Source organism: Pleurodeles waltl, chromosome 11, assembly GCF_031143425.1.
Source record: "Pleurodeles waltl isolate 20211129_DDA chromosome 11, aPleWal1.hap1.20221129, whole genome shotgun sequence".
NCBI classification, from domain to species: domain Eukaryota; kingdom Metazoa; phylum Chordata; class Amphibia; order Caudata; family Salamandridae; genus Pleurodeles; species Pleurodeles waltl.
In genome coordinates, this window is record NC_090450.1 from 125,624,442 (window position 1) to 125,651,323 (window position 26,882).

Sequence of the window (26,882 nt, forward strand, 5' to 3'; positions counted from 1 at the left end):
TTCTGTGGGGCCCAACTTCTTGGCAGGGTGGACGCGCAGTGTACACCCTGTGAAAATAGTGGGTGGACGACGTCTACCCGCGTGTACCCACAACACGTGCCCATGAGTACATTACAAACTCCCCAATCAAGTTGTGAGGCTTTATAATTAAAGACTAGGATTCAGTCTTCCAACGCAAGCCTTTCAGGTATCAGCTCGCTGACCCGCGATGACTTTCACTGTTTCTTAACGAGGGCCAAATGGACCAATAAAAACATGTGTTGCGTTTGAAGGACAGGCTCTGTGACATATGGTTACCTCAGTGCCCCTCCCACCACGGGATGTACCGCCCAAAAAGTGCTACCTGGTACTCACCGCCATTTTAGCTCTCGCCTTCGGCGCAGTTGTTGAGCGGCGTTGGGGGATTGTGCAGTACCTGTCCGTCACCGCTTCCAGCTGGGGTAGTGTTTTGTGTTTAATAGACGAGAGTGAGCAAGCAAGGAGCTCTCATAGTCACCCACTCGCTTTCAGAAGTCTAGAAAAAGCAGCGCAGTCGAGGAAGAGAGAGTTGAGAAAATCAGATTCATTATAATTGGCATCGCCCTGTCAGCGCAGAGACAGCAAGAGGGCCCACCCATAGCTAAGGCTGCGAGGTCTCGAGAGCTTAGGCCACCTCAGGTAGGCTGTAGCTGGAGCGTTATTTGGTAGGCACTGTTATTTATTGTTCATCATTGCCTTTACACTGTATAAAAAAAGACTGTTTCAGGAATTTCCACTGGAGGCCCAGGATATTCTTACCAGGCAAACATATGTACAAATGTTTACAAACTATGATCTAGTATTTCTGTTACGTTTGCATACATGCAAACTTTTTAGGACAGTAAAGTTTTGAAAACAACATCAATTTCAGGTGGGAGACAGTTTAAAACAAAGCAATGTTTAGTAGAGGTAGACGAGCCGCTGAAAGCTCAAGCTATGTTTAAAGCCTGCCTCTCACTCCCCTCGAGGTCCTTTGGAATCCCGAGCCCACAGCGAGCCGAGCTTTCGTGTAGCTTCTGCAGGTCTCCCTCCCTACAAACAGCATGTGTGCAGTGTAACTGGGGCTCCAATAAAGCGCTTCATTATCACGTATGACAGCAATTTTGAATGTTTGAGTTCTGACTACAAGTTGTACAAAACCATCAGTTTTAACAAGTACTTATAAGTGCTGAGCTATAATGTGGCTTAATACTGTCAAAAGCTTCCATATGTTAAATTAATATTTCTTTCAACTATGAGGACACTGTAGTTTTGTATGATTTACATAACACGTTTTATTTTCGGGGTCGGGTTATGAGGAGGCACCACGATCTCAGTCGGACTCTTGTATCTGCACTGGCTCGGCTTCCCCTTCTAATTTGTTGGCTAGCCCACCTTTAATTTTTGACTTTAAAAAAAAGTGACCCTCTTCCCTGAATCGCGCCCTCGCATTTGTCCTTGTCCTCGTCCTCTTCCACAGGCTATTTGTTTCACGCAGGATGTCATCTCATTTCATCTTTTCCACTTCCACAAGCCTATAAAGAATTTGGTTTGAAATGTTAATTTTTATATTGTGCTGGTTTTTTACAATGGTCATTAAAAAAAAAAAAGTTTCACTTATTGCATATTGTTTACGAATGGCTTATACAGTTGCCTAGCAAAACTTTCCATGTTCCCACCATCAGGTACAGTGGACTGAAACTGGCCTTGCTGCATGTCAAGAACCCTGCAGGTGACCCCGAAACGCGTCTTAGAAGGACCAGTGGATATTTTGCAACTAAACCAATACAAGTATAAGAATGTGAAGTGGACGTGTAGAACGAGGGAAGTAATATTACTTAGATGCACAAAGGTGACAGCAGTTAGTGCGAGGCCCCTCTAATTTCCATATGTCGTGACATCACAGAAGTGTCATCAATTGACCATAAATCCTCTAGCAACTTTGAAGCAATTTTTCAAGAAGCAACTTTCTTGGGTCCGATATCAGTAACACGATAACATAAATAAAATAAATGCATGTCTTTTAAAATTCTATTAAGTGTAAACACATTGTGTTAGTCTCAGTATGTGGAAAAGTGAAGCCCAGATTTCTCCAAAATTGTTGTCTTCATGCACGTTAACAAATTGTTTTCAGGTTAGTGCAGTTCTGTGTGGATGCTCCACTTGTACAGTGCAAATCTAGCCAAAAGGCAGCCAAGTACAGGAACTAAGGCCCAGTCAACACGCAGTAGGAGAGGTAGGAAGTTTGTGATCTATGACCGCATCATAAGAGGTGACTATTAAGCTGTTTCCAGAATTGGAGCAGTGTTGAGGTTGTTTTGATGGATATGGAGATATCATTGGTGATCCTGGGTGTAAGACCTTTTTGTTTTGCATTTTGCATTTTATGTCAAGTCTGAAGGTATCCGAGGCGCCAGAGTGCTGAGATCCTCCAGAGTTAGTGAGCTTGTCATCCAAGTAGGCAGTGATGCCGGCTGTGATGCCTTTGCGGGTGATACCGACTCACAAGGGGAGGCCGTGGAATTCCATCAGGGTATTGTAATGTAGTCATATTTCTTTGGGCCCTAATGAGATGTGCTGTAGGAGGCCCTTAAGTGGGGTCAATGTGGATTAAAATTCTAAGATGGTTTCCCAGTTAACCATTGCAGGATAAGGTCTGTGGTGCAAAGGATTTTTTAGCAAGAAAGATGTGAAAGTATTCAAGATATTTGAAAATAGCTTTGTTGTATTGCTATTATAGATGCATAATTTTAGCAAACTAAGCCAGCCGCTGTGCACTTTAGCCTAGTTACATTTTATTCAGCATTGCTTTAACTTTTTTGCATTAGTCACATGTGCAGTGGTGTTATATTTTTCTCTATATAGTTCTTTTTCGCCTAGAAAAGAATTCGGTTCATTCATTTCACTTTGTACTTTCCTCTAGGCTGCAGTCAGATAGGGTTGCTGGCAAAAATGGTACGCTGTGTCTCCAACATTCAAAGAAACACACATATTCCTACGTAGGGACCCTTTCTTAGAATGTCAACTGTTTTATTATAAAATCAATTCTCTGATTCCAGCCAGAGGACCACGACTGCATGCCGATTGCCTTCGCTACAGCTGCTTGCTTAGACTACCAAGTCGCTGGCCTATATGGGGACGCTGTCTCTTTAGACTCCATGCTTCCTTGCTCGGGTATGGGGGATGATGTTTTCCCAGGGGGGGACCTGAAGGGCGGATTAGGGCTTATCTCGCTGTGCTCTAACATAGCTATATATATATATATATATATATCTATCTATCTATCTCCTAGTGACAGTATGGTCGGAATGTTTTTGTGTTTCACCCTTTTACAAGTGTTTTATCATCTTAGCTTTTGCAATACATGCCGTAAGATGCAGTTAGTTCAATAAACCCTTATTGAACTATATTCTGCCTCCGTTGTCTTTGCCTATGTGAGATTAATGTAAATGAGAGAAAGGGAATAGATCTTATCCACCACAATTCCCCTGAGGAGTCTTTCTTGTCATGTGCCTGGTTGCCACAATCGTCCCTGCTCTTGGGTTGAGATGAGGTGCTGCTAGTTAGCCGAAAAACCAGGATTTGGCGGAGAGGCGTCAAATGGTGTGGAATTGTACTTAATTTCCCACAATCTGTGCGATTCTGCCGCCCAAACCCATTAGGATAATGAGGACCTATGTGACATGGTGCCGCCAACAGTTGGTTAGGGACTCATTTTCAGATCCTCCTAAGAACTCCGTCTCACTAAAGACTAAAGAAACCTCCATACTCTATACGGAGACGTCTGCGGTATTGAGGATTACCTCCTCGGCTAAGTAGGTAGTACCTATCTAACGCTGTAGGTTGTTCAAGCTTGAACCTTAAAAGGATTCATTCCCACTTGGTGACATTATCTCAGAACAAACACCTTTACCATTAACATTGCGAACCCACAACGGGTACCAATTGCAGTAAACATGTGATCGCCCCTTACTGCACACTTATTGGCAAATGGCCTAATGGCCCCGGGGGAGGAGGAGGGGAGGGGGGTTTCCAGTCACATTTGTTGTTGAGGCTCATCCAGCCTACAGAACAGAAACATTTTATTCTTGGGTCACTTTTCCAGCAGTTGAGGGAAACACAAACACATTTAATCACTGTGCACCTGCAAACATACCTGCACAATACAGAGCATATGCATATTTAGAAATACCACGATCTGATCAAGACCATAATAATTGGCTTGATGGTGCCCTACCACATACAGTATTACATGTTAGGTTAGGTCCTCTGAGCAATGAAGGCCCGACCTGGCCTTTATTGATCACATATACACCGCATCCTGCAGCAGCAACCTTGGTGGTAGCTGAGGTTTGCTGCTTATATACGGAACTCACTGGAATAAACAGAATGTTAGTACAGTTCATAATGCAAACATTACATACTAACCCAGCACGAGCTGCTCCAGCACAACCACCCGCAGTCATGCCAGGCATTAACCCTGCAACTGTACTTTTGATCACGGGCAAAGCACCCGCCAAGCGGGAGGAAATTCTTTTTTGGTTCGCTCAAAAAATTTATGCGCTGGAAGCAGTCTTTCACCATACAGATCCTCAGGACAAACAAAGAATCCTCACTATGTGCTTGCCATTTGGGATGGTTCCCACAGTAGATAACTGCAACACATGGGGCACAGTATTTGCCACACTCTATACTACCGCACATGGCACACCAACACTTGTCTCCCCCCGCCCCTCCGTTACGTTGGTGTGCTGAGGTCAGTGTTTTTCCCCACTGGAGCAGGAAGCAACAGGTGCTTTCTGCTTTGGGTGGGAAAACTGCCCCCCCCCCCCCCACACACACAAGGGTTAAACTAGGTTTTAAAGAAAAATACATTTACAGGGCTCGAAAAATCCACTTGGATTGGTGACTGTTATTTGATCAGGTTCGAGCTATTTTTAATACTTACTGGTCCCTTCAGGCCAGTTGACACTGAATAGGTGTTCTGTTCAGTTGATGAGTGGAGGGACAATAAAAGATACCTTTAAATCATGTTCTTATGTCACATTTGCTCTATGTTCACAGACAGAGGTCAAAAGTCATTATGGGTGAGCACAAAGTGCTACGTCCATTTTTTTAAATCTCACTTTGGGCTTGAAACCATGCCCATGCCACGTCAGTCACTTACATTGGTACGTGGGCTTGCCTTTAAAAATCCGCTTGCTTTCATTTGGGAAAGGCATGCATATGTCAAGCCTTTTCCGGTGTTTAGCCCACCTACACAGCACCGGTAAAGTACCAAAAACATACGAGGGTCGATTTTTTTCAGCCTGGAGTCCAGACTACTTTATCTGTTTATTTTCCATGCACCGCAATCTTTTTTTTTTTTGCTTTACAACGCTAATAGTTCTAACTCGAAAAAATGCGAGATCTGTTGCATTGAAAATGCTTGTTTTTTCTTACAATTAATTTTCCTTCTGACTGCTGAGTTCCAGGTGACTTTGTAAAGTGAACTGTGTGACCTGCTGCTTAGAATGTAAATTAAAAGGATAAAGGGGGTCTGGCTTTTCATAACACAACATTTAAATGACTAAGTCAACTGTGCAAACCTTTCAAAATATATTAAATTAGTTGTGAAAGCCCTTTTTTATATTTCTGTGTGATGAAAACATATTCTAATAGGGTGAAACAAATCAGAATACTTTACATGTTGCTGTGCAAAGGATATGTTTTCTGAAACCCAATGTTCACAGATTGTTAATACACTATAGTGTTATCAGTAATGCTGCAAGTTAGTGGAGAGGTTTTTGGACATTTCTTGGAAAGTTACTGGATGTAGGTGACCATATGTTACCACATCATGGTTTAGTAATATATTTATTTAAATTGAGTGTTTAAACAAACTGAGAAACACTTTTGCCCTGATGGCAATGTTAGTAAACCAAAAGAAGCCCTAGGTTATGTGGGCTAGACCTCATTGGGTATGTGGGCTAGATTTTTGTGATGCATGCAGCAAACCTAAGTTTACTTCATCAAACAAAAGAGGGCTTTTTGTACTGCAGAAATGCTGAGCTCACATTTTTAAAGGTGCAATCATATGTGAGAATTAAGAAAAAGGTGACTGTCACACAATTTGAGACCCGTTTATGGGTCAAGTACATTACAGTTAGGTCAGGTAGATTATTTAAGTTACCCGACCTGCAGGTCTAGTACCATTTTTATGATTTTTCGAGCCCCGATTTAAAACTCAATGAAACTGACAGGGGGTCGTTCGTGGGGGCATTTAAAAAAAAAAAATAGATGTGTGGTTTCCTAGGGGGCCATGATTCCCCCCCCTCCCCTGCAGAAACCCCACAGTTTTATATATATATATTGTGTGTGTAGATATAACACAAGATCACTTTTGTCAATACATGTGTGGTTTCCCTGGGGGCTGCGATTGGCCCCCCCGGGAAACCACGCATACATATAAAAGTGATTTCTTTATATTCACCACCAGTACTCTTGCAGTGTGCGTTTTCAAAGCAATGTACATACTCCAACTGAAACGTTTCAACCGTAGCTTTTAGGCGGTAATAAAAAGGTCAAGATAACCTGTGTGATTATCTTTCTGCTAGAGAAAGGTCAGACTTGTGCCTAGTGGCTGTTTTTATGCCGTGAAGTAGTGCAGAAGGTTTATATGCCTGCTGCAAAGATCAAATCTATATTTTATGTGAATAGCTGAGTGGATTAGTGAAGCCAGCCATTACCTGCGCTTTAATACAAATGAAATATATGTGCAAGAGGGTATATAGGGAGAGATGAAAGGCAGTTTGCTCGGTGGTAGTGAGGGATTCTGGGAAGGAGGTCATGAGAGCACAAAAAACGATTGGCGGACTGGGCGCCACAGGCGCTAAAGACTGACGATGGGTATGTGACAGGGTGAAGTAAAAGTGTGTCTCCTCCTTTTTTTTTTTTTTCATTGTCTTCAGAGAACCTGCTGATTGAGGGAAGAAGTGAAGGTAAGGTGACTGACATTTGCTGTTGCACACATCACACACACAACAGCAATTTTGTGACCATCTACATAGACTAGTGTTTTAGAAGGACAGCTTAGCCAGTAGCAGAGATGGCGTCTTATTGGGTGACTGCTGCTCAACTCCTGACTTTGGTTATGGAGGACAGCTGTGACATAGGATCAGAGAATGAGACAGATACGGAGACGGCATCTGAGGAACAGGGCAATGGAACAGACTCTGGGAGTGATTTTTCATTCGGAGGAGTCCCATGCGACAACTCCTCCTCCAGTGACCCTGAGGGAGGTGATGAGGACAGCAGTGCTGTCCCTTCGCAAGCACAGTGTGCAGCGGGACAACAGTAGGTTAACTCAACCCAGAGAACAGATGCGTGCAGCAGTAAGCACAGACCGAGTGCTCTCTTAGAAGCTCCCCAATTTAATTCATCCCCAAATGTCACCGCCCCAATAGTATTGTGGAGCCATCAAAATTATCTATCACAAAACAACCTGGTTTTGTCAAGCAGACACCTGAGTTTTGATCCTGTGCTTGGCGGTCTTATAAGGAAACCTAACAAACCAAGATAATTCTGGAAACTAGACACCTGTGGGAGTCCACGTAGGTATGGCTTGTGTGGATTCCCCAAAGGTTTCTTACCCAGAATACCCTGCAAAGATGAAATGATAAATAAAAACTCTATTTTTTTTTCTTGCATTTCTGTCACACAAACTACAGGAATACCCTGTGATCCACAAAATTCTTACCACCACATGCCCTGATAACAATGCTACCCCACTTGAGTGCTTGTGCTTAGTGCCTGCGTCAGGAATGGATCACCCCAGTGCCCTCGTGTGGAATGGCCAAGAACAACCAGGTTGTTCAGCAGTATACAATACTTGTTGTAAAGCTTGCACTTGAAGAAACTGTTTACCCGCCTGATCCAGATGGCAACATACAATGTGTATGTGGTTTATCGTCAGACAACCACAGGAAGACTTGTCTTTACTTTCATTTGTCTGTGATTGAAAGCCTCACTACTGCTACAGAAGCAGCAACCTCCACTTCATATGTTTTGGAGGATATGGCAAGGCTCCAGAAGCGACACGTTAGTGATCTCATTCCTAAAACACCCAAAAAGGATCGACCATGTTGTCGATGTGAAGTGTGCTCGAAGCAGCGAAAGAGACAGGAGAGTCGTATTTACTGTTCCCAGTGCCCATCTTAGTCAGGCGTCTGTTTCCCTACTTGCTTTACGTTGTATCATACTAAAGCAGAGTTCTGTGGAATCCACTGAGTTGGAGCTGCCGTTGAGTAAACCTTTCTTTGGCTATGCATGGATACCAAACGTCCGTGGGCCTCTGCTTCTTTAGGCAATTAGTCACAGAATTGTAGTTCATCTACTTCAGGAAATCATGGACTTCCTTATGGCTTGCTCGGCACCTTTATCCGCCATCAGAACCTGGTAGGAGTCCTGTTCGATTAACATGCATTATAGTCCCCAGATTGCACATACTAGTAGACACAACATATGCCACCTTGTCACCCTGTGTGGCAAAATGTTAAAGGCGTGACTGAATTTTGAAGTTCTTGTTAGGGAACCTTCATGCTACACAAGGACTACCATGATTGCCAATGAGAACCAGACCAAGTGTAATGTGTCAAACAAATGTCCTGTGGGATATATTCACCAACATTTCTACTTGTTTGAAAGTCTGCAAAATCAATTTGTAGTTTAACTTTCAATGCAAAAGTACAAGTGTTGGTGAATGAGTCCCACAGGATATTTGACTTTTTACTTTAGAGACCTTAAGTAGTATTTACCATTATGCCTGTCGACGTTTCAATGGTAGATATGCCCGCTCAGTTCGAGGAATAGGCCTCGCAAGGTATACACGGACACCCCCAACTGGTATTCACAAACTGGAAGGAGTTGGCTTTAGCACAGTAAGTGCGCTGCTGGCGCAAGAAGGACGTTTTCTTGAGGTTGAAGAAGCTAATGGCGGAAGGCGCTAGTATAGGTTCACTTGGCTACTTTACAAAATTAGTCAAGACTGATGAGGACGGGGAACATGACATGGAGGCTGCGTAACACCGCGGTCGCGAGCTCTCCCCGGCCGGCGTTTGATTTTGCGGACGCCGAAACGCCGCGCCTGGATGCCGTGAGGCTGATGAGCCTTGCACCCCCGCCCAACTCCCATGTGTGAGTCAGGGCGAGACAGGGGTTGAATATCAGCGCAGGGACGCCAAGGTTTGGTGCTCCACGTTCAGGACTTTGGCCAGAGGCTGCTTTCACTCTGCACCGAGGGAGATGTTTACTTTGCCTCAGCTGTTTCTGGGGGCCACGGTTGGAAGCAGCTTTCAGTATCGTTAGGAGAGGGTCTGAGGAGGAAACCAAGGATCACAGCAAGTATTTTTCAACTTTTTTAGTGGGAGGCTCTGTTTTTATGACGCCAGTTAAATTAAGAGTACGGGCGTCTTCCAGGGGTCCCCGATTGGTGCAAAGTCAGTAAGTTTTCTTTAGTGTTGGGAAGGGAGAGGAGGCCCTTCAAAAAAGCATAATTAACTGTTCGCAAGTTTCTAGCAAGGGGAGGGTCAGGAAATAAGAGAGTACAAGTTAAGGGGATTGAAAAATCTAATAAAGGGAGTTTGTCTGCACCCCTTCCGTCCGATTTGGAGCCTAGAAAGAGGCACAGTAATAAGCCTAGTAAAATCAGTAAGGCTTTGTGCGTCTGAGGCTTACTTTCCGAGGGGGACAAGTTGGTTTCTCCCCTCGCACCCTTTTTGAGGAGTACCTCACATTGTGCAGAGATGCAGCCCATGGAGAACTCCCTCGCTCCCTCAGCCTCCCCCCTTGGGTATGGGAAACAGGCAGACGAGAATGAGTCAGTGCAAACTCAACCTGTGGTGTGCGGTGGGGCGCAGGGCTCCTTGGGCACAAAAGCCTTAGAGTCTGGTCTACCTACTCATGATTCTGTGGTACAGAACCTCTTGATTTCCTTATCTGAGGAGATCAGAGGCAAATTTGAGGTATCTGAGTACAACAAAGGGAAAATCAGAGAGTCCTGTGCAGCATTTAGAGACTAAACTTAATGCGTTGACTGAGAGGATAAGTAATTTGGAGATGGCGGTTTCAGAGCAGGAAGCCCGAGTACTGTCTAATTCCCAGGATATTTCTCAGTTGACACGCGATGGCAAGATGGCCCAGGAGAAGCTATAGTCTTTGGAGAATAACTTACGGAGGAATAACATTAGGTTATTGAATGTACCTGAAGGGCTGGAAGGAGATGATATTAAGGCCTTTTTATTAATCCTGTTTAAGAAATGTTTTCCCGCAATGTTCCAGACAAAGTTGAAAGAGGACATACAAAGGGTTCATAAGGGACCCCTTTAGGAAGAAGCCTGATAGGAAGACCCCCAGGAAGATTCTGGTTAATTTTGGCACTTACTCTGTAAAGGAAAGAATTCTGTCTGATGCTCTCAAGGCAGGCAGTTTTTCAATGGGCGATTGGCCATTTTGGATTCGTTCGGATCTTTCTAAAACAACTTTAGATAGGCAGTGGGAATTGGGGAAGTACATGCAAGATCTCAGGTCCCATGGCGCCACAGTTCAAAAAAGCCAGGAACCTCATCTGAAGATTATGTGGAACAATACCATGTACAATATTAGAGAACCCGCGGAAGTCCAGGCACTAATTGAGAAAATGAAAATTTAATGTCAATGCTTTTTTTTTCTTTCTTTGGAAGAGCCAGCCGGCTTGACCTCACATGGGTGGTAATAGTCACCTTTGATCGACGAGGCAGGGTTCCCATGGGTGGAGGAGGTACTGGGTGTGTTTGGGATACAGGTCAGGTATTTTTTTTTTTTCACATGGTATGGGAGGTGGGTGTTGGGTGGGGGAACAGCAGGGGAGATGGGAAGTTATGCAATGCTTGAAAATGTCCTCAGTAGTATGGCATGTATTCGTATGAGGGGCCTTAACTTTCTCTTGAGTTTATGGTCTTTCTGTGATAACTCTTTTCTAATTGACAGTGGCTAAGCAGATAGGAGCTACTTTTGAAGTTTTTATCATGGAATGTAAACGGCTTCCGGGTTCCGGGGAGGAGGAGTAGAATTTTAGATTTTTTAAAAAGGGTAGAGGAGGAAGTAATTATTTTACAAGAAACTCATTTGTTAGAGACCGAATGGAATGTATAGCTTAAACATCTGAATTGGGTGGGTTACTGTGCATGTACTAATCAATCATGCGCGATTAAGGGGGTGGCAATTTTGATAAAGAAGTCAGTAGGAGTGAAGGTTGTTAATATTAAGAAGGATCCTAGGGGTAGGTGACTGATTGTGGAAGCCGCCTTGCACGGTACCTGGTTTACGATCGCCGGGTATTATGGTCCTAACGTTGATGATCCTTCACCCTTTCAAGATCTTTTTGCCCATTTATTGGTTGTTAAACTCCCGTTTTATAATTGGTGGAGATTTTAATGTTTTATTGAACCCCTCTTTAGATAAGTCTACACCAAGACCAACTTTTAATTTACCCGGAACTCGGTCAAGGATAAAACAAGGAATGCTGGATCTTGGTTTAATTGATATTGGCATCAGAAGGGTGGGGTGGGCCCCAGGTACACATTTAATAATAATAAGTATGGTCATCATTCAAGGATGGATTTTCTTTTTTTTAATTCAACATCAGTTAAGGGACATGGTAATGTCGGTCTGTCACGCCCGGCACATCCTTCAGATCACTCAGCAGTAATAATGCAAGTCTCCCTTAATAGCCAAGTGTCTATTCCCAGGTGGACAGTTAACCGTACTTTGTTTTTGGATGAGTTAATGGTGGATGGGTTGAGGAAAGAGACTAATGAATTTTTTTAATTTAATTATGGATCCACCACATTGCAGACATTGTGGGATGCATATAAAGCCTTTATCAGAGGTAGGCTTGTGGGGTTGGCCACTTACAGATACAGAGCGGAGAGAGATCAATTGAAACAACTTGAGCTTAAGGTGGCTTCCTTGCAGGAAGCTACTTTAAGGGTGGAGGAAAAACAGAAGTGGTTCTTTAACGCTCAGTTAGAATCTGCAAGATCGGAGTTGGGTCTATTTTTAGAGGGGAAGTGAGAAGGGCATGGGAATGTAGTAGGTTTGCCCACTATGAATATGGGGAAGGCTGTGGAAAACTCTTGGCTTGGAAATCCAGATCAGACCGTTCTAAGAATGTAATTTCACTTGTCAAATCAGAGATTACGGGAGCTGTATTCACAACTAATCCCGAGATAGAGGAGGCCTTTGTGTTTTTTTTTTTCAGAGCTTGTATACAGAAGATCAGCATTCTTCTGAAACGTCTGTAAAGGAGTATTTGGAAGTGCTTCATCTTCCTCAGTTAACAGCATTGAATCAGAACCAACTCGCGAGGGTAATAGATTCTGGGGAGGTGAGAGCAGCAATTCTGAATTTAAAGAAGGGTAAGGCTCCGGGTCCAGATGGTCTGCCTAACGAACTATATGGCAGCCTTTGCAAGGAGTTGGTAACTATTTTGACAGAATTGTTTAATCTTCTTTTACAGGAAGAGGTGGATATGCCCAAGTCTTGGAGTGAGGCAGTCATTTGCCTCCTTTTGAAACCAGGGAAAGACCCGGCCCTCTGTAGTTCATATGGGCCAATATCTCTGCTGAATTTGGATTATAAGCTTTACACTCATATTTTGTCCAGCAGGCCCAAGGGAAAGAGGGGGATTGCAGCGCCAGATATCTACAAATACTATTTAGCCTTTCACTTGAAAAATTTTAGGATCTTGCTACGGGAGAGGTCTGAATATATGTTCTTTTGGGGCGCAGTGACTAAAGAGTTTTTAGCGGCTGGTAGTTTTTTTTAATACAAGTTTGGTCATCCGAAATTCTTCAAAAAGATCCCATTGAAGCTTATTAGGGACGCTGCCAGAGTATGGTAGTTGGTACGCCAAGCTCTCCATATTTATTATTACAGTGCTGGGGCTCTGATCTGGGATTCCCCTGGCACTCCTGAGTTTCTTTTAGATAGATTGGCTTTGGTGTTAAAGGGAGTGACGAAGTGGGGACAAATTTTGAAGGATGCTAAGCTGGTGCCCTGGTCAAGATTTGAGGAATTAACTGATCATAAGCTTTCAAGGTTTAAATATTTACAATTAGCAAGTTGGGCGGCATCCCTCCAGGAGAAAGAGGGAGTGTATAATCCTTGGGAAGAGAAATTATGCTTGATCTTGGTACATAAAGAAGTCTCTGTTTGGTATCAGGCATTGCTTGATGCGTCAGATTCTGCGGTTTTGCCTCTTGAGAAGAAATGGGGAGAAGTCTTGCCATATCTGGATTTAGTGCATATCTGGGAAATGTCAAGCTCTATGCTGTGGTCGGTAACCAGATCAGCCGCTTTGGAAAAAAAAATCAACTGTTAACGATGCATAGGGTTTATTAGTCTCCTCAGAGGTTATCCACTGTGGGGAAGTCAGAAAAAAAGTGTCCGCGATGTGGGGAGCCTAATGCAAACGATAAACACATGTTTTGGAGTTGTCCAAATCGACGTATTTTTTGGTCAGGGATTAATGGTTTTCTTAAGCGATTTATAAGCGCCGAAGTGGAGGTGACTCCCCCTTTAGTATTCTTTGGTGTCTCCCCTGGGTCTACATGGTATCAGAAGTTATCTAGGCCGCATAAGTCTATATTGTTGTTGATGCTATTGGCCAGGAGACAAATATGTCTAGAATGGGTCGGCCCTATACCCCCGAATGTTTTGGACTGGCTGTCTTCAGTAGATTACTTTTCTTGCTTAGAACGTAGTAGTCCAGTGGGTAATGATGAATGTTGGGCCATTTGGGAAAATGCTTGGCAAAATGGAATTACTTTTGATATGTAGTCCAATGATTATTCCTGCCTCCTTCCCCCACCCCCCCACTCCTTTTCCTCCTCGCTCACGGGCTTGTAGTTGGATAAGAGCATTGGGAAGGCCCGGGAGAGGTGAAGCGCTGCATCTGCTTGGGTTTTCACCTGGTCAAACTGGGTTACCATGCTTGATGTTGGTTGATGTCCCTCGAGTAGTGTGGTGGGATTTTCTTTATGAGGACAAAAAAAAAAACAAAAAGACTTTGAGGACAGAGACATGAACGGGTAAGAAAAGCTTATGGTAGGTGTGCTTTTTCAAGGATATTGCACAGGTAGAAGGCAAATAGTAATGGTAGTGCAGATGCACATCATCTACACCTATGGATTCAAACCCACCAGTGCCACGCTGGCTCTAAAGGACAGTGATTCGTATGGGTCAGTGTTTGACCTACTTGCCACGTTCATTCTCCGTCACAATTATTAGAAGCTCAGTTTGCTGTACAAGTGCATTACAGTCACAGCACTGCACATAACAGTGGATGGGACATATGCTATGTTTTCACTGACTACCCTGTGTGCCAAACCCTTCTTCATAGTTTATGGCGTTTTCTTTAGGAAACTTCGCAAAAATTCCCCAGCATGTCTGCCTTAGTTTTAGTGGTAGATATGGTTGCTCGGTTCGATGAAAGGACCTCATGAGGCATTTTTCAGACACCTCCAGCTTGCATCCACAAACTGGAAGGAGTTGTATTTAGCACAGTGAGTGAGATAAAGGCACATGAAACAAAATGTCTTCCTGAGCCTCGGGTGGCTGGACTTACGTGGCTGTCGCCAGTTTTCCTTCGCCCAGCATCCCCTTAAAATCGCAAACTCTGCTTAAACACATTTTCCTTACATTTCTTTGAGGGGAAAGTCCTGGAATCTGCAGTCAGCCACAAATTTTCTATGTTGCCTCACTTAATGTGGGTGTGCAAGTGACCACGAAACAGTGAAGTGCCCAAAATGTATTGTGGAGACATCAGAATTACCTATCACAAAACAGCCTGGTTTTGTAAGACAGTCACCTGTGTTTTTAGTCCCGGGCTCAGTGGCCATATAGGGAAACCGATAAAACCCAGACATTTCTTCAAACTAGATACCTGGGGGCAGTCCACGTAGGTGTGGGGTGTGTGGAGTCCACAAAGGTTTCTCACCCAGAATACCTTGCAAAGGTGGAACGTTGATTTAAAAAAAAGCTATTTTTACTTGCTTTTCCATCATGTAAACTACAGGAATGTGCAGGGATCCTCAAAATTGCTTCCACCCAGTGTTTCCCCACTTGTCCTGATATAAACACAACCCCACTTGTGTGCCTGTGCCTAGTACCTGCATCAGGAGTGGATCGCTCCAGGGTCAACGGTAGCCCTTATGCTAAGACTACCATTGACCCTTTTGTGATCCATTCCTGTCACGGGCACTAGCCTAGGTACACCAGTGGAGTAGCGTTTTTATCAGTACAAGTTGGGGAACTCTAGGTGGTAAGATGTTTGTTGATCCATGCATATTACTGTAGTTTACTTCACAGAAATGCAAGGAAAAATACTGCTTTTATTCAATGTTTCACTTTTGCAGGTTATTCTGGGTAAACAAACTTTGGGGAATCCACACAAGCCAGACCTACTTCTGCTCCTCTAAATGTCTATATATTTTTTTTTTTTTTTTTATTTTTTTTTTTTTTTTTTAGAAATGTCTGGCTTTAGTAGGTTTCTCTAAATCGTTCCAGATCCCAGGATTAATTAATACACTCACCTCAGTTATCATTATTGCCACAGTATGTTTTGAGCCCTTCCCAGTTGCAGGCACTTGGCCTGCTCACACAAGTGAGGTACCGTTATTACTAATAGATTTGGGAAATGCTGGGTGGAAGGAAGATTCTGGCTCCCCTTAGATTCCAGAACTTTGCATCGCTGAAATTTGAGAAAAATGTTTTTTTTTTTTTTTTTTTGGACAAATTACGAGGCTTGCAAAGGATTCTGGGTGACAGAAACTGGTGAGAGCCCCACAAGTCACCCCATTCTGGATTCCCCTAAGTGTCTAGTTTTAAAAAATGCTTAAGTTTGCTACATTTGCCTAGGTGCTGGCTGAGCTATAATCAACAGCTAGACACTTTGCAAAAAACGTGTCAGTTTTCATTGGGAAAATGTGATGTGTCCATGTTGTGTTTTGGGGTGTTTCCTTTCGCAGGCACTAGCCCTAACCACACAAGTGAGGTACCATTTTTATTTGGAGACTTGGGGGAATACTGGGTGGAAGGAATTTTGACTCCCCTCAGATTCCAGAACTTTGCATTGCTGAAATGAGAGGAAAATGTGTTTTTAAAGACAAATATTGAGGTTGTTAAAGGATTTTAGATTATAGAACCTAGTGAGAGCCCCACAAGTCACCCCATTCTGAATTCCCCTAGGTGCCTAGTTTTAAAAAAAATGCATAGGTTTCCTATGTTTCGTAAGGTACCGGCTGAGCTAAAGGCCAAAATCAGCAGTTAGACACTTTGCAAAAAACACATCAGTTTTCTTTGGGAAAATTTGGTGTGCCATGTTGTGTTTTTTTGGCAGGGGAACTAAGCTTACCCACACAAGGGAGGTACCACTTTTATCAGGAGACGTGGAGGAACACAGAATACAAGAACAAGTATTATTGCCAATTGTTTTTCTCTACATTTGTGCCTTCCAAATGTGCGACAGTGTGTGTAAAAAGAAGGCATTTCAGAAATGCCCTGTAATTCACATGCTATTATGGGTACCCCCCCGTATTCAGAGATGTACAAATAACCACTGCTTCTAATCTCTATATATGTTGCCCATTTCAGAAATACATAGGTTTCCCTTAATACCTATTTTTCCCTCTTTATATTTTGCTAAAAGAATTGCTATATACCCGGTATACAATAAAAACACATTGCAAGGTGCAGCTCATTTTCTGGCTCTGGCTACCTTGGGTTCTTGATGAACCTACAAGCGCTATATATCCCAAAACCAGGAGGGTCCAGCTGATGTGACGGTATATTGGGGTTAAAAAATCTGCCATAGCAGGAAAAAGTTACAGAAGAAAACGTAGACAGAAATGGCTTTTTTTTTCTACTCAATTTCAATGTTATTTTTCGACTGTTACTTTCTATAGGAAAACCTTGAAGGATCTACACAAATGAGCCCTTGCTGTATTCAGAATTCTCTATTTTTCAGAAAGGTTTAGCTGTCCTGGATCAACGATTGGTTTCACACCCATTTCAGTCACTAATTGGAAGGAGGCTGAAAGCACAAAAAAATAGTTAAAATGGGGTATGATCCTATAAATTGCCAAAGCTATGTTGAAAAATCTGGTTTTCTGATGCAAGCCTGCCTGTTCCTGAAAGCTGGGAACATGGTGATTTGAGCACCGCAGACCCTTTGTTGATCCCATTTGCAGGGGAAACAAAATAGAGGCTTTCTTCTGATGCACTTTTTCCCCCCAAAAGCCCCCCAAATTATAGCTGTATTTTGGCTAATTTCTTGGTCTCATCAAGGAGAACCCACAAACTCTGGGTATATTTGGAATTCCCACGATGTTGGGGAGAAAAAGGACGCACATTTTGTGTGCATAACTTATGTGGACAAAATGTTATGGGGCCTAAGTGTGAACTACCCCAAATAGCCAAAAAAAGGGCTCAGCACTTGGGGAGAGGAGGGGTGGTTGAAGGCCCAGAAGCTAAGGGTTAAAGCGACAATTCAAATGTCGAAGGGAGGTAGTTCTTTGTGTTTCCCCTGCAGCATATAAAAATGCTATTGAAACTAACACTGTTCCATGTTGTTTCATATGGGTGTGGTCTTGCAACAGTAAGCAGAAACTGCAGAAAATTGGGTTCAATTTCTCTTTGTGAGCTATCTTGCCCCTTTTTAGTACTTCTTTTACCCTACGATATAGGTGCACATTCACAAAAAATATAGCATGCCACTCGAAAATGTGTTACCTGTAAAGTGTAGCTCACATAAGATATACCAGTAGTTGGCATATTTCTAGAGTTCTTAGGTTTCCCAAACCCATCCATGGGTAGATTATTCAGTCTACGTTTTATTTCTACGCATGTTGGTGCTTGCCCGTACTAGGATGGAACGAAAAAAGTCAAAATTGGAAGAGTTACTCATGTATCCATAAAATGTGAGCGAAGTCATCTTACTACTATTATTCATGCTGTTCTTAGACTGCAAAAACTAGCCCTGGCAAAGCCAATAGGTCTCACCTATACAATAGTTCTGAGCTTCGGAAACATGTTTTTTGCCATGTTGTACATCATTGTGGCTGCTGTTTAGCATGGCTAAAAGTTAGTCGCGTACAGTGTCTTAAAGTGGATTGGGGGAATAACGTGTCAGACTGGATTTGTTGGAGTAGGATGCCATAGAATGAAGTAAAGTGTCATAAAGTTAAGGGGAGTAGCATGGCACTGATAAATCAATAAAAAGAACAAAACCGTACCTCAGTCACGAGGGAGCAGGGGATGGGCACAGGATAAGTTGAATCAATCTGTGCTTGGTCCTTGCTCCACTGTAAGGAGCAGATGTGACATTTGCAGTGTGCTGGTCAGTTACAAGGCTGCAAAGAAAAAGGGCACTGATGCCAACAAATGGTAAACAAAGGACAGACACCAAGCCCTTTTTTTGTGAACAAAAGAGCCAAGCAAGCCGCATGCACTCGCAAGCTCGACCTAAAAAAAATTGGAAAGTCAGTGAGTTAAATGACCCTCTGGGCGTAAGGGCTCTTAGCAGGGGCATAACAATGGCCCCCACAGTCCCTGCAATGCAGGAGGGGGGCCCTGAGCTCCAGGGGCCCCCTCAGCCCAGGACCTGGCCTGAGTGAGTCCAGAGGAGGTGCCCTCCATGTTCTTTGCAGGGGGGTGCACTCCAGTTGTGTTACGCCACTGGCTCTTAGCACTGCCACTTGTTGTGTTGCTCCTCTTAGGAATTTGTAAATGTCAGGGCGTAGCTTGTCCGAGCAGCAAGATGGACGCTCTCTAGAGAGGCTCTGGCGGCTGGGCATTAAATCCAACAGGAATCTTCCACTTCGGGGATGCCTGGCCCTAAGGAGCTCAATTTGTGATATGCCTGGTGTAACTCTGACGCACCCGGACGGTGTGAGGTGGTGCCCTTGTGATAGTAGCTGGCTGGGCCTGCGGTGGGTGCTCTTGGCTGTCCTGGGTGTGGGCTGTGGCCTGCCGGCTTGTCGGCCTGTAACATCAAGTCCGAGCTCATTGGCTGCCCCCTGACCCTCCCTTGCTGTGTGGCTTCTGGAGTCCGGGATACGTCTGCTGGGTCAACGCACCATATGGAGAGCTGTGACTTTCCTGAGGGGCCTGGCGCCACCTGGCCCCGGATGCCAGACCGCTGCCTAAGAGGAGCCACTACTGGAGCACATGGTCCCGATGCGGAACCTGCTCGGGGACCCTTTGGCGGGAGTGACAGGTAGGCAAACGGGATATATCCCCTAACAGCCTGGACCCTTCGGGCCGAAGCTCGGCTGCCGCAGTAGGTGCAGTTGGGCCGTGGAATGTCCTGCCCTGGGGTGAAACCCTACACCACGCACCAGTGAGATTCCGTGCTGCAGCCTCTGCTGCTGCCAGACTGAGGAAGACCCCTGGTGCTGTGTACCCGGCGGGGGCTCGGCTGACTGGGACATGGTGTGGATGGCCAGCAACCAGCGGGATATGGCCAGGTCACCACAACCAATCTGACGACCCATAGAACTGCCGGCTGGGTACCAGTGACATTTGGGTGAATTGCCCCCTTGCACCGCCGGTGGTGGGCCCTGGAGGGACACGGCGTAGGCCAATTACATGGCCCAGTGCTGTCCATGCTCCTCACACCTGGTCTTGCATTGGATACTTCGTCTACTCTGGTTCATTGGCGGAAATAACCCATAAGCACATATCCCCGACCAGCCTATACCTACATAACTCAGAGACCGTTTCCGCAATAGAGAAGGCCAGAGGGGTGGGTTCTTACTGTTTAAGTCTGCAGTGACAACCCCTGGGTCTACTCGTGCCCCGAGTTAGTTTTGTCCCCTCGGGGTGAGGCGGGGCTCAGGGATCTCTCAGGAGGGGAGCGAGAAATGAAAAACACCAAAAAAACAAAACAAAAAGGAAGCTCTACCCCCTCTTCACACATCACCTGCCAAGACTGCCTATCTTCTTGTGTGATCAGAAACAGTGACAGATCTGAACGGCGCACGCACATATGTGACAGCGCCCCTGTCCTCCTGAGCGCTCACAGACGGCAAAATGGGGAAGCACGATACAAAACAACAGAATCTCTCCTTCGACCACAAAGGTTTCACACGTCTCAGAGCTGGAGCTGTGGCAGGACCAGTCACACGAACCCTCGGAAGAGTAGGCCCAGCATGCTGTTGACCTCAATGACGTACTCGTGGAACTCAGGTCCAGCCTTCAAACCATAGACTCTAAGCTTGACCTACTTACTAGTAGACTGGAACATGTCAAACAGGGTGAATAAACATGAAAAATTGTCTGCAGCAACTGGAGAATCGCTTCTTGGACGCTGATGACCTGCATGCAGAAGCCAAAGGACATCTCAGAATGGACAAAGTCCTAGAAGTCATGAAAGCCAAGAACGAAGACCTGGAGGCACGCTCCAGGTGCAACAGTCTACAAATTACAGAATCAACTGCGATAACTAAAATGAAGGACTTTTGGAAAGTCTTCTAAAAGACACATTCACTGAGGATCTATCCACCACGTTCATTGTGGAACTGGAACGTGCACTCATTGGCATTACGTCCTTTCCCTGGCGCACCCCCATGACCCATAATTTCTCGCCTCCTAAACTACAGTTACACAATATATGAGAGAGAGAGAGAAAGAAAAAAGAGACTATTCAATTCTATACCAGGGAAGCAGTATCTCTGTTTATCTGGACTTTACCATGTCTGTCCAAGTGGCATAGAGAGAGTGCCGGGCCGGGCCGGGCCGAGCTTTGCTTGCCGTTGTGCCGGCATGGGCCATACAAAAGATCTACAGAACTCAAAACTCCCAGGCGTCCGTGGTGTGCTCTCTACTTTAATTATTTCTGCTGCTGCTCCCACTCATTATCAGATGCTCCAGTTAGCAGCAGCCGCCCCTGACACACTTTGTCCAGCCACCTAGCTGTACAGACAGGCAATGTCCTCCGGTCATCCTTCGCCCCCAGGGATAATTCCTGATCTGCACATAGTTATTTTTCTGTTCAGAGGTATTTGAGTTTTCTCAACCAAGTTTGGGGGTTGGAGTGAGTGGGGGGGGGGGGGCGATACAGGATGTTCTCAATGTTGTTCTTTTGCCTACCATCATGTACTGCTTAAACTGTCAATGTACAAACCTATGAGTTCCAAACCAGGTTCCCTTATTGTAAAGCACCCGGATCCGCACTTGACAGGCTGCCAAGCAACTAGGTTAGCTGGCCACAATCACCTGTGTCACATGGAACATACGTAGTTTAAATGATTACAGGAACACACGTCTAGTACACTCATACTTTTCTTTCAGTTACGTTTTTCAAATGAATAAAATACAAACAACATCATACACCATGTCATTGCTATTTCCCCGGGCAATAGAGTGTGAGGCCCACATTAAATATGAACATTACACTCTCATACACTGTCATTTCGATTACTCCTCTACAGTCTGTTCTCCATTTTCGCCATTTGTCAATAGATAGGTTGTCAGAGGCCCCCATGTATCTCTTGGCCGGGACTTTTTTGGTAGTTCCTCTGCATACAATTTCAGTTGAGTCTGGCAGTATGTCATGTCCAGCAGCCATCTTTTAAGAACAGGTAGCTTCTACCTCCGTGAATGGCCACCCGGCGCTTTACCAGCAAGAGGGCGACTGATACAAGCCTGAGGTTTGCTGGTGGTATGGTGTTTTTTTTTTTTTTTTTTTAAATACAGCAGACAGACCACTGGGTCACATGGTATCTGGTCCAACACCATTTGTTATAGCCATAGTGACCTGATTCCAATACTTAAATACCCCCCCTGCAGTGCAAGCCATATCTGAACATTTTGCACAGGGAGTAATACCACTGCTGTAGGAATTTTAAAATTCAATATCCGGCAATTGCATTTCAGTGAGTGTATGTAATTGTGTACAGCTAAAAGTGCACTCCTCTGCCTCAGTGTCCCTCCCCACCGCCTCACTCCACCTTCTGCGCGCTCCTACATCTGTAGTCCTCTGTCAGATTGAGCTGCCATATACAGTTCAGTAACTAAATGGCGCTGTGAGGTGCAAGCCAGTGCAACCTGCATCACCGCCAGAGTGGGCGGTGCCTGAGGGAATTATGGAAATAGCTGGCGCATAGCGGCTTGTAGTCGGAAATATGTGAAGTGCAGAAGGAATGGCGCGAGTATGAGTTGGCCAAGTTTTCAACCACAACAAAAGTGCCCTCAGGGTACATCCCCCCATGGTATTCAGTCCATCTTTTTTAAATATTTGGAGCATGTTTTCCTCGTGTGTGGGTGTAATCGCCAGATGGTGCCACAGAAGCAGTGCAGGGGCATATAATGGTGTCTGTCTGCCCCAGCCAGGCGTGTGTGGTGGATTGCAATACATGTATCTCGTTTATGTAGTATGCTCCCCACCTCCCCCTCCAGGTATGAAGTAAGGAAGCTTGGCAAGGGACCAGAGCCGCTGCATCATGTTCAGTGGCTATGTGTAGCATCTGTTCATGTGCTGTATACCAGTAGTATGCAAAATGAACCTGCGTACATAGGTACTACATATAGAAGTTTGGAGAATTTAATCTACCTTTATGGTAGGGCAGTGTAAGTATGTTCCAACTAATATGTGGTTCCCCCTCCACCCCCAATATCTGGTCCAACGCCAGCAATCTGAGGGTGCAGAAGAATTGTGCAGTGACTATTATTGGTATATTAATAGACAGATACCGCAATATTTGCAGGATGACGATTTTCAATATTGCTATCCTATCCGCTGGAGACAGGAGCAGTTGTTTCCAATGAGAAACCTGACCTTCCAACTTGGATATAGCTGTGCCATAATTTTGCCGCAACACCAAATCTGCTCCCCTATATATCCATATCCCTAGATACGTCACTGGGTCTTCTGTCCACTTCAGTGGATAATCGACTCTGCAACGCTTTGTGTTTCGGGTTACTGGGACCATTACTGATATAGCCCAGTTGATATATATCCCTTCATAGTATTCAAATCTAATATATTCCCTAATCAGTAGGGAGAGATTTTTATGTGGGTCAAGTACATAGAGGATCATGTTGTCTGCTTACAGCGTAACACCAATGGGGCACAGGGAAAAGCGCAGCGCTGCAGTCATGTTGTTTTTTTTTTTTATTTTGCCTGATGATACGGGTCCAAGGCAGTGGCAAAGTGTAGGTGGACAAAGGGCATTCCTGCCTCGTGCCCCTCCGCACCAAAAAAATCAGATGATACATGACCATTGACCCATACTCTTGCGCTGGGTTGGGTATATTGCAATCAAATCCAACGTGTAAATTCCCAGGGAAACCCCACGTGCACTAATATAGCAAAAATCGCTCATTCTATTGTGTTGAATGCTTTAGTCGCACCCAGTGGACCAGCCACCGCTTGCTTAGTTTGGTCTAGTTGATTAAATAATGCAAAGACTGTTCGGAGATTATGAGCTGTAGACCTTGATGGAACAACCCGGATTGGTCCCGTAGGACCTGCAGTGGAAGGAACAATTGCAATCTCTTGGCAAGTACTGTTGCTAATATTTTCATGTCTATAATAATGAATGATAAAGGCCTGTAAGAATCGCACCACTCCAGTGGTTTATCCTGCATCAGCAATGCTATTATCAATGCTTCCTGAGGTGATGTTGGCAGTTTATAATTTTGATATGCTTTGGAAAACGTATTTAGCATATGTGGTGCCAATATATCTGCACATTCTTAATAGAAGTCGACCAGCAACCTGTCCAATCCGGGTGCCTTACCATTGGGGAGTGCTCTTATAGCATCCCATACTTCATCAAGTGTGATGGGCTGCCTTAGAAACTCTTGCTGACCCAGCGTTAACCAGGCTAAAGGGATGTCTAGATGTTTGTGTACTCCCATCCCCAAGGCGTTATCATTTGATTTATATAAATGATGCTAAAAGTTCAGGAATGTTTTTTTTTTTTTATTCATGGTATATTGTACGCCTCCGCCCTTTCATAGCCAAGCACCCTGACCACAGAGGCTTGTTCTCTGGGATTTCGCAATGTATTTGCTGAAGAGCGCCCTAGCCTGCCACCCTCACCATGAGAGTGCGCTACATGTCTTGTCGAGAGGTAGCAGGGCTCCTTTTCACCTCTCGTATTCTGTCTGCTTGGTGCAGATTTTTGCTAAGGTGTCTATGTTGACAGATGCAGCATATTCCTGCTCCAAGAGACGAAGATGTGATTCCAAAGACTATAGTTGTCCGCTGAGATTCTTTAGTACCCCCGATTGTTCCCCAATAGAGTGTCCTCTACTAGTGACCTTAAATGCCTCCCATAGGGTACCGCAGCTACCCACATAGCCCTCATTCGTGGCAAATTATTAGCGGATTGCCTCCCTCAGCCCGTCTCTAAAGGTGCCATCTAATAATTCTGATGGTCTGAATATCCAAGTGAATGACCGCGGGACTGAGTTCGGAAACTCTAGACCCAATAGTATTGGGGAATGATCTGAAAGTGTCTTAGGCATATGCTGGACCTGTGCTATCCAAGGGCACACCTCGCGGGATACCACCCAGTAATCTAGTCTTGCCCACATGCTATGTACCAAGGATCTGAAGGTTCCTTCCCTTGCGTTTGGGTGGCGGAATTGCCATGCATCAACCATGTCGTAGTCCTCCAGACTATCTTTCAGCATTGTGGCTCCCTGTTTCTCATGTCCTCCCTCAGGATTGGATATGTCTAATTTCTTGTCTAGAAGCACATTCATGTCCCCTCCACATAAGATAGCTTTGGCGGGTAAACCTTATAATTTATGCCACACTGAATTAAAGAAGTTTGGATCGTCCGTGTTGGGTGCAAATGTGTTAACAAGTGTGAGTGGCTTAGCTCCCAGATTGCCTTGTAGTATGGCCACACGGCCTTTGTCGTCTGCTAATGAGTGTGTTACTGTGAAGGGGGTCCCATGTTTACTCAGTATGAGGACACCCTGAGCATAATAGAAGTACGAAGATGCCAGTCGATGTATGGCCCATCTGGTGCCCACCATAGTCCGTGTGCTTTGTCAAGTGGGTTTCCTGGAAGAAAGCTGTGTGTATATTATGACGATCAACAAACTTGTTTTCCTTTTGTTTCTAAGTCCTACTTTGTTGGGTGTCTGTTGGGACTCTGCTAGCCAGGGCAGTAGGCAAAGCAGTGCTGTCTCATCTCAGCCCAGGGTCGTTCATGTATCGGATCTCCTCGTCCCTGTCTGTTGTGTCCGCTGGGCCTATCGCACTTGCGCTGTTTCACTGTTTAAAAAAAGTCTTTAACAGCCTTCGGGAATGTGAGGAAATGGTGCTTTTCTTTATATTCCACGTGGAGCTTTGTGAAGTACATCATGGCATATTGTGGCTTCGCTTTTTGTAGCTTTTTTTTTTTATCATTTTTTTTTTTTTACCAGTGCCAATTCTTGTCTCGCAGCTTGCACTGAAGCTGTGATGTCGGGATAGAAAGCTTTGGAGACCCTTGGTAAAGGACAGTTTGCTGCTCTTGGACCAAGCGCAAGATAGTGTCCATCTTGGTAGTTCAGTAGCCTGGCTGTTGTTGGTGGTGCCCCAGGCGGGCGGCGAGGTCCACGCGAGCGGTGTGCTTTCTCAACCACTAGCAGGGGGACAGGGCCGCTGCCCGAACACTGACAATAGAATCTCATTAACATAGACCTCCATTTTTTTTTTCCCCAATGTTGGCTGACTCGGGCACTCCCTAGTTTGTGGATATTATTGCGCCGTGATCGGGCTTCTAGATCTTCATTTTTGGGCTGTATAACCTCCAACACCTTTTCCATATTCAGTCAGGAGGTGCGCAAAGTGTTGAGGACATCCTCCGCAGTTGAGTTCTGGGTTTCTGCCTTTGCAAGGCAGGCTGCCTGCTGGTCCATTTTATTGGCTATGTGATCCATACAATTTAGAGGGTCTATTTTTTTTTCATCAGTCAAGAACAAGCTGGCTTGCATAGCTCAAAGGGTGGTTTCCAGGGTAGGTTGCTCTGCAGGGCCTGTTGCTTGTTCTTTGCTTTCTGTATCTTTGCTCAGACAGGTGGTTGGTGTTTTGGGTTTGAATGAGCGTCGCCTGCCCTTTGTCTGCTTCACCCATCTTGGCTGCCTGGCGGTCACTGGAGCGCCACAAGGTGTTAAAGCAGAACTCCCACCAGATGTACAGAATGCTGCTACGACCTCAGAGCAAGCTTTTGTTCACTTGTTATGACGTATGTTCTTAGCAGGGGGACATTGTATCCCAAAGCAGGACTCTGTACTAAAAAAAAAAAAAACGTGATTCGGACCATATGTATAATATTTAATGCAGAACGTTATTACTCACATAGCCTGTAGTGTGTGGCACATAGTGGGAGGTTACTTGATGTCACTGTGGGTTTAGAGTTTAATGAAACACTCTATTGGGCTTTGTCCAATTACTGACAGACTGTCACAAGCTCTGCATCATAGTGCCCTTACATAGCCAGCTGTTTCTTAAATTATTGTAAATTTGAGGTCTTCTATTTGCTCACCCGCCACAGAGCCGATACCCCACACAGCCCAGCGAAAGCTTCTCATGCTGCTAGTCCTTGCGCAACTCAGGAGGACAATCCCTATTTCTTTTGATAAGGCTGTGTTGTTCCTCTCGCAGTAGCAATATCAGCCGCAGGGCGAGTGCTCCCTCACCCCCTAAGTGTTTATGCTCTGCACAGAAGGGCCGCTCTGCACTGTGTCTTGTCAGAGGAAGGCCTGTCTGCCCTGCCATCAGGTCTCAAGCCGGGCCCATCCAGGCTTGGTAAACCTGGCTGTGACGCACACCGTGGGGGCTCACTTACAGGCAGAATTGTCTC

General features: G+C 44.8%; 1 protein-coding gene across 1 annotated transcript in view; it reads left to right on the forward strand.

Moving 5' to 3' along the window:
• Positions 1 to 347: 347 nt before the first annotated feature.
• LOC138266582 (UDP-GalNAc:beta-1,3-N-acetylgalactosaminyltransferase 1-like) overlaps positions 348 to 26,882 on the forward strand; it is a 172,842-nt gene continuing 146,307 nt past the window's right edge. The window contains exon 1 of the mRNA XM_069215424.1: positions 348 to 657. The gene's annotated coding sequence lies outside the window, so the exon portion shown is untranslated. The remainder of the gene's footprint in view (positions 658 to 26,882) is intronic.